Source organism: Strongylocentrotus purpuratus, unplaced genomic scaffold (genome assembly GCF_000002235.5).
Source record: "Strongylocentrotus purpuratus isolate Spur 01 unplaced genomic scaffold, Spur_5.0 spur5_scaffold_3, whole genome shotgun sequence".
Classification (NCBI taxonomy): domain Eukaryota; kingdom Metazoa; phylum Echinodermata; class Echinoidea; order Camarodonta; family Strongylocentrotidae; genus Strongylocentrotus; species Strongylocentrotus purpuratus.
Genome location: NW_022145609.1, coordinates 15,363,394 through 15,374,925, shown reverse-complemented (window position 1 = coordinate 15,374,925; position 11,532 = coordinate 15,363,394). Strand labels below are relative to the sequence as shown.

Sequence of the window (11,532 nt, the reverse complement as noted above, 5' to 3'; positions counted from 1 at the left end):
TGACCAAAAATTCTAAGGACAACATAAGTCAGAGTTAATATATTTCCTGCAGGAAAAATCTGTTTTCACTCAATCACAATGTTCTGTTGTTTATTTTGTATTTGTTGTTGTGCAATTGCTACAATAGCACTTTAAGCACCAACAGGTAATTATCGATACATAGTCATGCAAGAAATGCCTCTAGGAAGAGTTCCAAATAGGTCATCAAACTGCTGCTCAGATGAATTACTATTTAAGAAATTCCAATTTGATATTTTAAGATTTATTGCCATGAACAACATTATCTATGTAATGTGAGTTTGGTAACAATAACCTCCATGACAGAATAATAGCTTTTTATTTCTTCTCTTTTCTTCTGCAAGATTCTAAAATTCTGTTTAAAATATAGGAAATCTTGGAAGTATCATTAAAGCGTTTACTTCCTTTAAAATATTTTATGTTAACATTTTATCAAACCCAAAACCTCAAACTCGATGGCAACATTTTAGTACCTTGACTAGAGCATTTTTAATAGCTTATAGGAATTAACTTGTAAATCTTATTTTACAAGTAGTGTTGGTTGTAAAAAGTGACCAGTCCATGATACCAAGATCTGTATCTCATTGTGGTTCCTCTTGCTTAAAGCTGGAAAAGGGAGTTTCTATCTGTAGGCTGGCTGATGTTTCATAAGAAGCATAACGTTGCAGGTAATTCAGGCTCTGCAGTCTAGAATAGGAATTGAAAGTTATGTAATAAATGAATCAATTACTAAATACTAGTACAACTTTTCAATCAATCTTCAACTTTTGTATTTATGATTATTTCAAATACTTTAATTGCTAAATAAAAAAAGTAGGAGAATAACAAATAGTTACAGAAGATAAATGATTAATTGTTTGCTTTGGATAAAAAATAAATATCCTTTCATTACCATTTGTGTATGTTTTATCTAACAGAATGGGTAAGATGGATATTAGACCTCTTACAAGGAATATGAAAAATGATAGATCAATTTTGGTAATTGATACTGCTTACCTTTTCAATTTGAAGAGATGGACAATAAATGTTTATTTGTCATGAACTAGCAGTACATGCAGATGCCATAGCTCTTTATTTTGCAACCTAGGATTTAAAACAGAGCTACATATATTTGTTATGAAGAGAGCACATCTATTTTTCAGAAAAGTAATTGTCACTGTATCAAATGTGTTCAAAAGAACATAAGTACATTTTTATCAGTAATTACAACATTAATTTACATGTATTCGGTCCAAGACATTGTTACCAACCAAATTGTAAGTTTTAGACATTTGGAAGATTGACTATGGAGTCTAATCTTGATCTTGGATACCCTGCTCTTGAACCAAACACTGTTGTACACAGATTCAATGAACATTTCCCTGTCGTGAGTAGAAGGCAAAGAGGTATAAAACAAACAGAGGAGCTTTCATCATACATATATTCTCATTACAGTTTGTTCAATCACCTCTTTATTCATTAATTGGTGCCCTATTATTTGTACAATATTAATCAGGCTGGCTGATGAAGTAATTTATCTATGATTTAGACATGTCATAGTTGACTTCCCCCTCACATGGATTTATCAGTTTGCGATTGTACGTAGAAAATTTAATGAAAATCAAGATTTACACTCTCAACAACAAATAAGTAATCTATTTATACATAGGTCTAGAAGAACCACACACAAAAAAACTTACCTTTGTTTTATTATTGGTGTGCAAATTTTACTAGTAAGAAGATCACTCCACAAGGCCGCTTAGCACAGTAGGATCTATAGCTGTACATCTAGACATTGAGCTTGAGTACATTCTGCATATCCAAACCCTTTTCTTGAGCCTGAGGCCAAGGAAGAATGAGAAGTCCAAGACTGTAGAGACACGGCAGAAGAGAACTTTTGAGTCTTGGACTAAAGCCAAGGTCTATTTGGTGGATACGACTTGTGGTCCACTCCATCTTTTAATCCGACTCTGAAATTTAAAAAAAATTAAAAAAATTATAGTATAGTCTAGAGCTTGGAGTTGGACTGTGTTAGGGACCCTAATACCAGGGACGGATCAAGGGGGGGGGGGGCACAGGGGGCACGTGCCCCCCCCAAAAAAATGTTAAAATCAGCAAAATTTTCCAAAAATGTACTGAGCGAATTTGCGGCCGGCGCGATTTTCAAATATTCGGGACCTAAAACAAAAACAAAAATGCACTCTTTGCCCCCCCCCTCCCCCACCTCACTTACAGGTCTACATCTACCCTAGATCTAGATCTATCAAGTATCATGTAGATCTAGATCGACCTAGACTCTAGACTAAATCTACATCTAGAGTAGATCTAGACCTGGGTCTGACAGTAACACTGTAGGACCTCTAGATCTAGATCTAGAGTCTAATTTTCTTTCATAAAATTTTACCTTCAAAACAATAATCCTATTGATTTTTAATAATTAGACCCTAGGCCTAGCCCTAGGCCTAATAGATCTAGACCTAGAGTCTAGATCTATCATTTATAATTAGACCCTAGGCCTAGATCTAGACCTAGAATCTAGCTCTAGATCTATAGACTAGACTAGTCTAGATCTTAAGTCTAGAAAATCTAGACCTCAACAAAAACAAGACAATGCTAAAATAAATAAGGGATATAATCTAGACCCCTATCTAGGGTCTAGGCCTAGATCTTGATTCTAAGCCCAAATTTACAACTAGTAGCATAACTAGTAAAATCACAATACTACTGCAAGAATAAACTAGACTAATGAGTTTGTACCTGTCTGTCCTAACCGAATAATAAACGTCGTTAGGTAATTACTATTGAACCTGCATGAATTTATATGAATGGGACTGAAATGGTTGAACCGGTGCGATTCGTCCACTTGGAGAGTGATTATAAATTGATTTTATTGAAGATTTCGTTCAGTTACACAAAAATGAAATTGCATAATAATGAGATAAACATTTTTCTTCTTCCAAAATAACAGATTTGTTATCAACAGAATTGATATTTTCAAAGAAAAACAGATTTTACTTACTTTTCAAGGACTCTCACTGTAGTTAAGCAAGGCCATTTTGTGATCGATTTACCCCAAATTGACTAGCCTTGATTGCAGACACCTAAAAATCTATTTTAGCTTAAAATCGATTTGATGAAACAGGTCACATGTATCGGTTTTAAGCTAAAACTGATTCGGCCTTAAAATTGATTTTTAAAATCGAAATCGATTTTAGTTGATGAAACACCCCCCTGGGGAGCATTCAAGCCTGTCATGATCTTACAATGTTTAAAACTTCAAGTCAAAATGATGTTGGCGTGCCATTAAGTTTGAGGTACCCATTTATTACACCTTAGCAGGGTGGACATTAGGGCCCTTTTTGTTTGTCACATTCATATATATACAACGTTAAAGATGTGACGTCATTTCAGCAATTTGCGAATGCGTGGAGTCGTCTCACCTCATCAGGCCAAATTTGAGAACACGTTCATCCACGATTTGAGGTGCGTCAGAAAACTTGTACCCCGTCGTCAAAATGACGTCATCTTGCTATATCACAGCATGGTCGTGAAGAGAACAGGCGTCGACTAAAAGCAAAAAGGGTTATAACTAGGTAGTGAACAAGACGGGTTGACGGGAACAGCGTCCTTGATAGCTTACCACCACTGCATGTGCGCACTGACTTTGCCACACAGATTTAATTTCACGACGATGATTTTAAAATAGTACATAAAAACTAAAGATATCATAAAAAGCACAAAATAAATTTACACTTATTTCTCTGGTCTTATAAAATAACTCATTTTACACAAAAGAATGTATGGATCACATATTAATAAAGGACCTGTTTCACATATTTTTATTTGATCGTCAGACAATAAATTAGCGTAGTTCGTGTGTTGACTGTTGTGCGGGTACAACACTAACACCGAACATTTGCTTAATCCCTAGGGGCTAGTGTTAGTGAATAGGACATTTGTCGTAAAATATCAACACCAGCCACAAAGGTCGGTTCAGCAGACGACAATTTTGCAAAATCAATATTAACACTAGTTACCCGAAGTTGACGATATTCAGAGGTCAAAGCCTTAACACGAGCTGATTTCCATTTTGGTGTTTAGGGCTGGTGTTCATGTTTATTTAACACTAACACTAGCCCTAAACACCCAACTTGAAGTCACTCATTGACTATGTCTGTAAATTCTCAATTCTCATATTTTTTATCCCTTTTTTAGTACCTGGAGAACCTGGAGGACTTACTGTTGATGATACTCCAACTGAATGCATAATTTCTTGGGGGGAACCGAGTAAGCCAAATGGAGTGATCACAAGATATACAGTAAGTGTTATTTCATTAACTGAACAACCTAGGTTGAATTCAATAAACATTGATTTTGAAGCCTAGAATCACATGAATGCCAGCCTCTTTTCAAAAGGCTACATTAACAGGATCATTTTTAAGCAGGCAAGGGTATGTTAGGAAGACAAAATTTAGTTTATAAGTATTATTGAGTAGAGGAATATGTGACTTTAACCCTTTCACTTTCATGGTTTAAAATCGAAAATAAAGTAGAAAATTACACTAAAAAAATAAGACACCGTTGGACTAAATATTTTGTGAGATTTCACCCATATATGTTGGTCTTCTACAGCGAAGTTTCACAATTACAAATATATACTCTTTTGCAGCACTTTTGTTGTTGCTGGAGGGGGGGGGGGGGGATTCTTGTGAAACAAATGAATTTATTTTATTTTATTTATTTATTTATTTATCTATTTATGCATGTTCACAATTTCACAATTCATTGAAGTTAACATCACATGAAAAATTAATATAATATAACAAATCATTTTCAATTTTACAATCCATTTGAATTAACTTCAAGTGAAAAAGAATATAACATTGTTTTATCAAAGAAAAGTTGCAACTAATATACAGTTTGAAGAATGAACACACAAAGGTGATGAAACATAAGCAAATAGAGCTTGAATCGTTACAACACCTTTCAAATATATAATATATGACAAATAAAATTCCTAAAGTTTTGTAGTGAACTATTTACACTATTAACGCAGTTAAAAAAAAAATTAAAAAAAAAGAATTTGTTAAGCCTAGTAACAAAATTATGTTAGATTTAATTAGAACTGATATATAGATTATAATGTAAGTAATATCTTACATCTGTGAAGTGATAATAAATTTATGTGCTCTTTTAAAGGAGTTTGTTGATTTTATATTTCAAATATCATTAGGTAAAGAATTCCATACAGAATTGATAAAGTTTACCTATGCAAACCCTGAGAGATTCACATATACTCTTGTCGCAATGGAGTTGAGAAGTCTACCGGTTAATGCCATGGTCACAACTCACCATGTGTCCTTACACAAGTGTATGACTGCAGCTGTGGTCTGGTCGTAGGCCAACTCATGCAATTCGTAAGACCCTCTTGCACCCTCGTCATGAAAATTCTCCGCCCTTGCCCGTACTAAATCCCATGAAATGTTAGCAATGAAATGCAGCGGCTGCTTGTGCCCATGTGTTCTTAAAATGTGTAGTTTCATGCAGAAACTGTTGGACACGTCCAACAGCCACCTTGTGAACCAGGAAAAAAAACATGCATTTGACGTATATTGTGAAATCCATCGTAGGTCACATGCAGAGAGGTGCACGGCCAGTTATGACCATGGTTTAAACAGATATATGAAAACACCCACTCCATGCAACAGTAAAACGATACTTATTTGCAATTTAGTATTGATACATCAACATCCTATGCTAGGATATAAATCTTATGTAATTATGAGTATTGCTCCATGTTTATTGCAGCTCTACACAGAGGTCTTGAAAATGAACACAGATGTTGTGGATAAAACCCCCAAGATGGAAATACCTGCTACTCAATTGCAGATAACATTTATGAAGGCAAAGTTAGCTTCCTTTTCCGTATTTAGTTACTCTATCACTGCTTCGACTGCACTTGGCGAAGGGGTTATTGCTACCACTACAGACACCTGCGAAACACCACAAGGAGGTTTGATTCTTGATAATTTAAAGTGTACCTTATTATGTAAATGGTAATATGGGTATGAAGAAATCAAGGATAATATAATGCCCTGTTTATAGGGCGCGCACCCTATTCTATACAAGTGTTAAGTAGTCTATTTAATTACCTGTTGGATGTTTTACTGTTCACTGGGAGAATATTTTATCTCGTTGTATAAGAAATATTTGAAGCTCATACTTTGACTACATTATAGCAAAATTTAACCAAAATTTAACCCCACACATCAAAGGCAAAATGCGTTTTGGTGATTGGTACATAACAAACTTAACATGTAGACGGGGGCATATGGGAGAGGCAGTAACCTTTATTTTATTCTGCCATAGTGATAGAAACAGGGTTTATATTAAGAGTCCAATTTATCCTCTTCCTGGGAAGCATTCAAGCCCGTCATAATTTTACACTGTTTAAAGATTCAAGTCAACATATGTTGGCGTACCATTAAGTTTTTGGTACCCTTTTATTACACCTTGGCAGAGTGAAACATTATGAATATAAATGCTGTGCCATGAAGGAACTGCGGAACCTTAAAGCCTCGTTCAGATATGTCATTCCCGGCACTCAAGATTCCCTTAGAACTGGTATGAATGATGGCATCTGCTGGGCTGTTGATATCCTGATGTATATTTAAAGGGCTATTAACAAGCAAACAAATGAGATGGATAAGATATGAAGCCAACCTAACAGAAAATGTTCACTCTATTTTTTCTTTTGATCCAGATATCGATGATTGCTCAGGCGACCCCTGTAATAATGGTGGTACCTGCATGGACTTGGTCAATGGATACACATGTTCATGTCCGACAGGATTCAACGGAATTCACTGTGAAACCGGTAACATATCATGCAGCTTGATTGTCTCTTTATCCATGATATATCCATACTTTGCCATCAAACATCTGGTAGAGCTGTTAACTTTCTTTCCTGCTGTTTATCAAATTTTCACATGAATGGTTGAGGCTCCTTTCTTACTCTATTTCCTATTTGCTCATTTAGCCTGTTGTCTTTTACAATGTTAAGCTTGATGATGTTTGAAGGTTTGCATGGTGGTATGAATAATCACGGTAGAGGTTTACGGTACACCATGTGTAAAGTCCTAGAAGGACTAAGGAAAGTGGATAGAAAATAGAAGTGAAAATAGAAAGGCGAGAAAGTGGAGATTGGAAGGAAGAGTATCTTTCAGAAGTGAGTATAGTCCTGAAAAGGACTGTAAACCAGAAAGTTGTAGATAGGATGAGAGGTTTGAGTAGAAGACTGGATTGAGTTGGAGAGTTGAGTAGAGTTGCAGAGCAGGAGCAGGAGAGTAGACTCGACGTTTCGGACAGGTTGACTGTCCGTCTTCAGGAGTGAGTGACGGTCACTATCTACAACTTTCTGGTTTAAGATTATTTGATGAAAGGAAATAAATAGGTTTCTTTATAATTGTGAATCTAGAAAATCTCCATTTCCCCACAAATATTCAGATGTCTGAATTATATCCGGCTGCTATCGACTCAAGCTTTCTTGCTTATGATAGTTGGCCTCTGCATTTATCTTGATTATTTTTACTTACCTCCATACTTTCAAGCTTTCAATTATGCATTTTTTTTTAAAAATTTTATTTTGTATGTATTAAATTGTCACTCTTTATGTAAATCAATTATATTATATACTATTATTGTTATTTGAATGTTTTATATTTGATTTATCAATAAATGCAGAAACATCTGCTAAAAAAAAAAAAAAAAATTAAATATCAATTTTGCTCCAAAGCCCTTGTATTCCATGTATTATTGTATTTTGTTCTTCCCAACGATCTTCTAATTTCCCTTTTTGGTACATGGTGCTCATGTTCCAGGTACCAATTTTATTTAGACTACCGTTGCGTACAGTGGCTGGATGATAATCTGGTGTCACCTGTCGCATATGACGACCCCTACCGAGCACAGAACTACCTTTCTGGTGCAAAGTGAAATTCGTTTTGCCATTATCTTTACTTTGTAGATGTCTAGCCATGATTATTCTTGGCAAGATACTGCAGGTTCCCCATATTACGTCATACACTGAGTACCAATAAACCAAGACGGGTCAGCCTAGAATACCTAAAATACTGCACCGTTCTCCAGCAACTTAAGGAGGTCGTGATCCGGCTGAAACATCATTTACAAGTATCAGATAGCACATAAGTACCTCAAGCATAACCCAGATGGCCACCAGTCTCTCGTAAGCGTAACATGCCTATGATTTAGGCACATGTAAGACGCCGGATGCCATCCCAGTATTCAGAAACAAGCTTTTTACTTGTCACTTGTAAAGAATCTAACCTTCCTTTGTTGTTATTTTTCAGGAGTATTTGTATCTTCCATTGGAAATGCGTGTTTAATTTTATGTTCATTTGATTAAGGAAATAAGTAGTTTTCCTCATCATTGTGATTCTAGTAAACATCCATTTCCCCCAATCATCTGATGTCTGAATTCTCCAATTTTGCTCCAATGCCCTTGTATTCCATGTATTACTGTATTTTGTTCTTCCCAACAACCAACAACCCTTGTTGGTACATGGTGCTTACGTTCCAGGTACCAAAGTTTAATTAGACTACTGTTGCATATAATGGCTGGATGATGGTCTGATGTCACATGTCACATATGACGATCCCTGCCGAGCACAGAACTATAATTCTGATGATAAGTGAAATTCGTTTTGCCATTATCTTTACTTTGTAGATGTCTAGCCATGATTATACTAGGCAAGATATTGCAGTGGTTTGCCATTAAATACAAAGATGAAAAGGGGCACGTATCGGAAAGGGAAGGGTCATTTACAACAAAATAAAAGGGCACTTGTTTAATCAAAATTAACACCTCTCAGATTTAAATAGGGGCAATTATCATAGGTGAAGGGGGCACTAATCAGAGGTGGTAAGAGGCACATATAAGAATAAGGAACGGACACCTATTAGAAATAAAAAGGGGCACTTTTCTTATGTAAAAGGGGGCACTTTAGGGGTACCGTAACAATTGGGGGAGCACGGCCTTCATTCCCCGACCGTCATATCATATATATATATATATATATATCATATACATGTATATTCCAATACCTATAACTCCAGTGGTAGAGAGAGCATCATTGATTCGTATCAAGAACATCACTGGTCCGACCTTTGTATCCTGTGGCAGACCTGCTCTCACTGATGAATTTTCTGACAGACAACCTTGTTACCGGACACGTTGGGTGAGACCATTTAGGAAATTATACATCCATTTTGCAATGAAACCTTGCGGATTGAGTTCTATCAATTTCCTAAGCACGACAGTATGGTCAACCCTGTCAAAGGCTGTCCCCCAAAATGTTGTAATGACAGTCGATGTCGTCCCTAATGCTAGGAGTCCACTGGGCCAGCGCCAGTTGGTGCCAGTTTGCGCCAATGTAATTTACTGTGGCGCCTAGTGTCGCCAATAAGGTGTCTAGTGGCGTGTAGTGGCTCAAACTGCCTCACAACTGGCTCGTGGTGGCCCGTAACGGCACCAAATTTGAATGTGGCGGCAAGAAAATTTCAAAATGTTTGAAATTTTCGTCGCGCCACTTGCATCAAGCAATCAGCGCCAAGTGTCCGCCAAGTGGCACCAAAATGCGCGAACATATCGCCCTTTGGCGCAAACAATCCGCCTATTGGAATCCACTGGAATGTAATGGCGCGCGCCAAGTTGCGCCAATGTGCAGTGGCGCGAGCCAAACGGCACCCGATTGGTGACTACTTCGCGCCAAACGCCACCTAGTTGCCCGCCATCAAAATTGTAAATATTTAGTAGAGATGTTGTTCATACAGCAGCTGAGGAGGGTCTGAACCAGGTAGCCGATGGCCGGTATTTATATAGTCGGCAAGTAGCGCCAAGCGGCGGCAAGTTCAAACCTATTTGGCGACCTTTGGCACAAACTAATCACCAAGTGGCGCAAAGTAGCCGTCTATTGGCGCGAATGGCGCCAACAGGGTGAATTTCGGGGTCAAATGGCCGTGTAATGGCGCGAACTGGCGCGAACTGGCGCAACATTTTGGAGCAAGCCGGGTGGCATTTGGCGCACGCCATATGGCACCCAGTTTATTCCACTTGGCGACACATGCCGAGCGGATATTAATTCGGCGCCACAGCGAGCCACTACGCGCCAATCACATAATCTTTGGCGCGAACTGGCACCAACTGGCGCTGGCCCAGTGAAATCCTAGCATAACTTCTCCACATTTGCACACAGACAGTATGCTTACTAGGTCGACTAGACAATGAGTTGTTGATCTTCCAGCACGGCTGCCAAATTAATTATGATCAATAAAATGAGTTGTGTCCGAGAGCAACCGTTCCCTATGGGCTTGTCCACTGCTTGCTTATGAAAAGTCGAAGAACATTATGGTGTCAGTGTCCAACCTGTTAAAAAATCTCCCACGATGACAAGCCCCGCATCTGGATGGCTGGACCTAATCATGTCCACTGTTGTGATCAGATGGTCGATGAGTTCTGCTTCATAACTACTGTTGGGAGGGGATCATACTGCGGCAACATATAGAGCCCCTATGTATTTCTTGGCAAACTTTAGGCCAAACAACCTCCAGAGCTTCATATCAGGGACGGGGACGTTGTCAAGGAAAAGGGGCTTGCGGACTATGGTACTACTTGGCGTATATCAGTACACCGCTTCCTCAATCGAGAAGTAATCATAATTTTCACTATTCGACCATGTTTCACTTAAAGCGCACACATCAACATCAAACTCATGGATTACTGTCAATAGTTCATCGAATGTATTGATTACGGATCTCAGGTTTCTCATATAGAATGTAGGTAAGTCCATACGCCGACTCATGTGTTGGGTGATTCCATGCACATTTTTAAGCTGCGCTGCTCAACGAGTCAGATGTGCTGCAGATAAAAAAAAAAAACTTCCGGTATAGATATAAGTACAGGAGATCGTCGTGGTAGATAAATAGTTTTCGAACTGAGACGAACTACGGTATCGGGCGCGAATGGAGCCTCTTTTTACTCGCTTTCAACATTTTTCGCCCCCCCCCCCTCACCCTTTCTCTCTCTCTCTCTCTCTCTCTCTCTCTTATACGTTTCTCTATCGTGATACCATGGCAGGAGGACACGGTCTGATCGTCTTTCTGACCGGGCTAGCAGCCTTAGGAAACTATTAAGAAAACACTCAAAGACATTTCAAAAGGAACATATAAAGGATATGGTCTACTGTCGTAAAGATGTTTGACTTATACAATATGTTGTTACTTATGTAATCATATTTCCACATTCATGCAATCAATGCTTCAGTTTTGTTATTCGCTCACAATTATATTTTTGCATTTTCAATTTCCTTCGTACATTAATCAGTTTTTTGTTTTTCCATGATTGTTTTTAAATTCACTGAGTACTTATTTACCTCCAAACATTAATACAATTCTTTTTCTTCTTCCATGTTCTTTAACTAAATATTTTTCTTTACCTACATGATGTGATGTGTATAG

The 11,532-nt window shown here is 37.6% G+C and overlaps 1 long non-coding RNA gene across 1 annotated transcript; it reads right to left on the bottom strand.

The window, feature by feature from the left end:
- On the bottom strand, positions 1–3,132 carry LOC115928900. The gene is made up of 4 exons (XR_004066277.1): positions 3,017–3,132; positions 1,698–1,967; positions 1,015–1,101; positions 1–705 (listed from the first exon to the last, which is right to left on the bottom strand). It is a non-coding gene; the product is annotated as an uncharacterized LOC115928900 (long non-coding RNA).
- Positions 3,133–11,532: the final 8,400 nt, after the last annotated feature.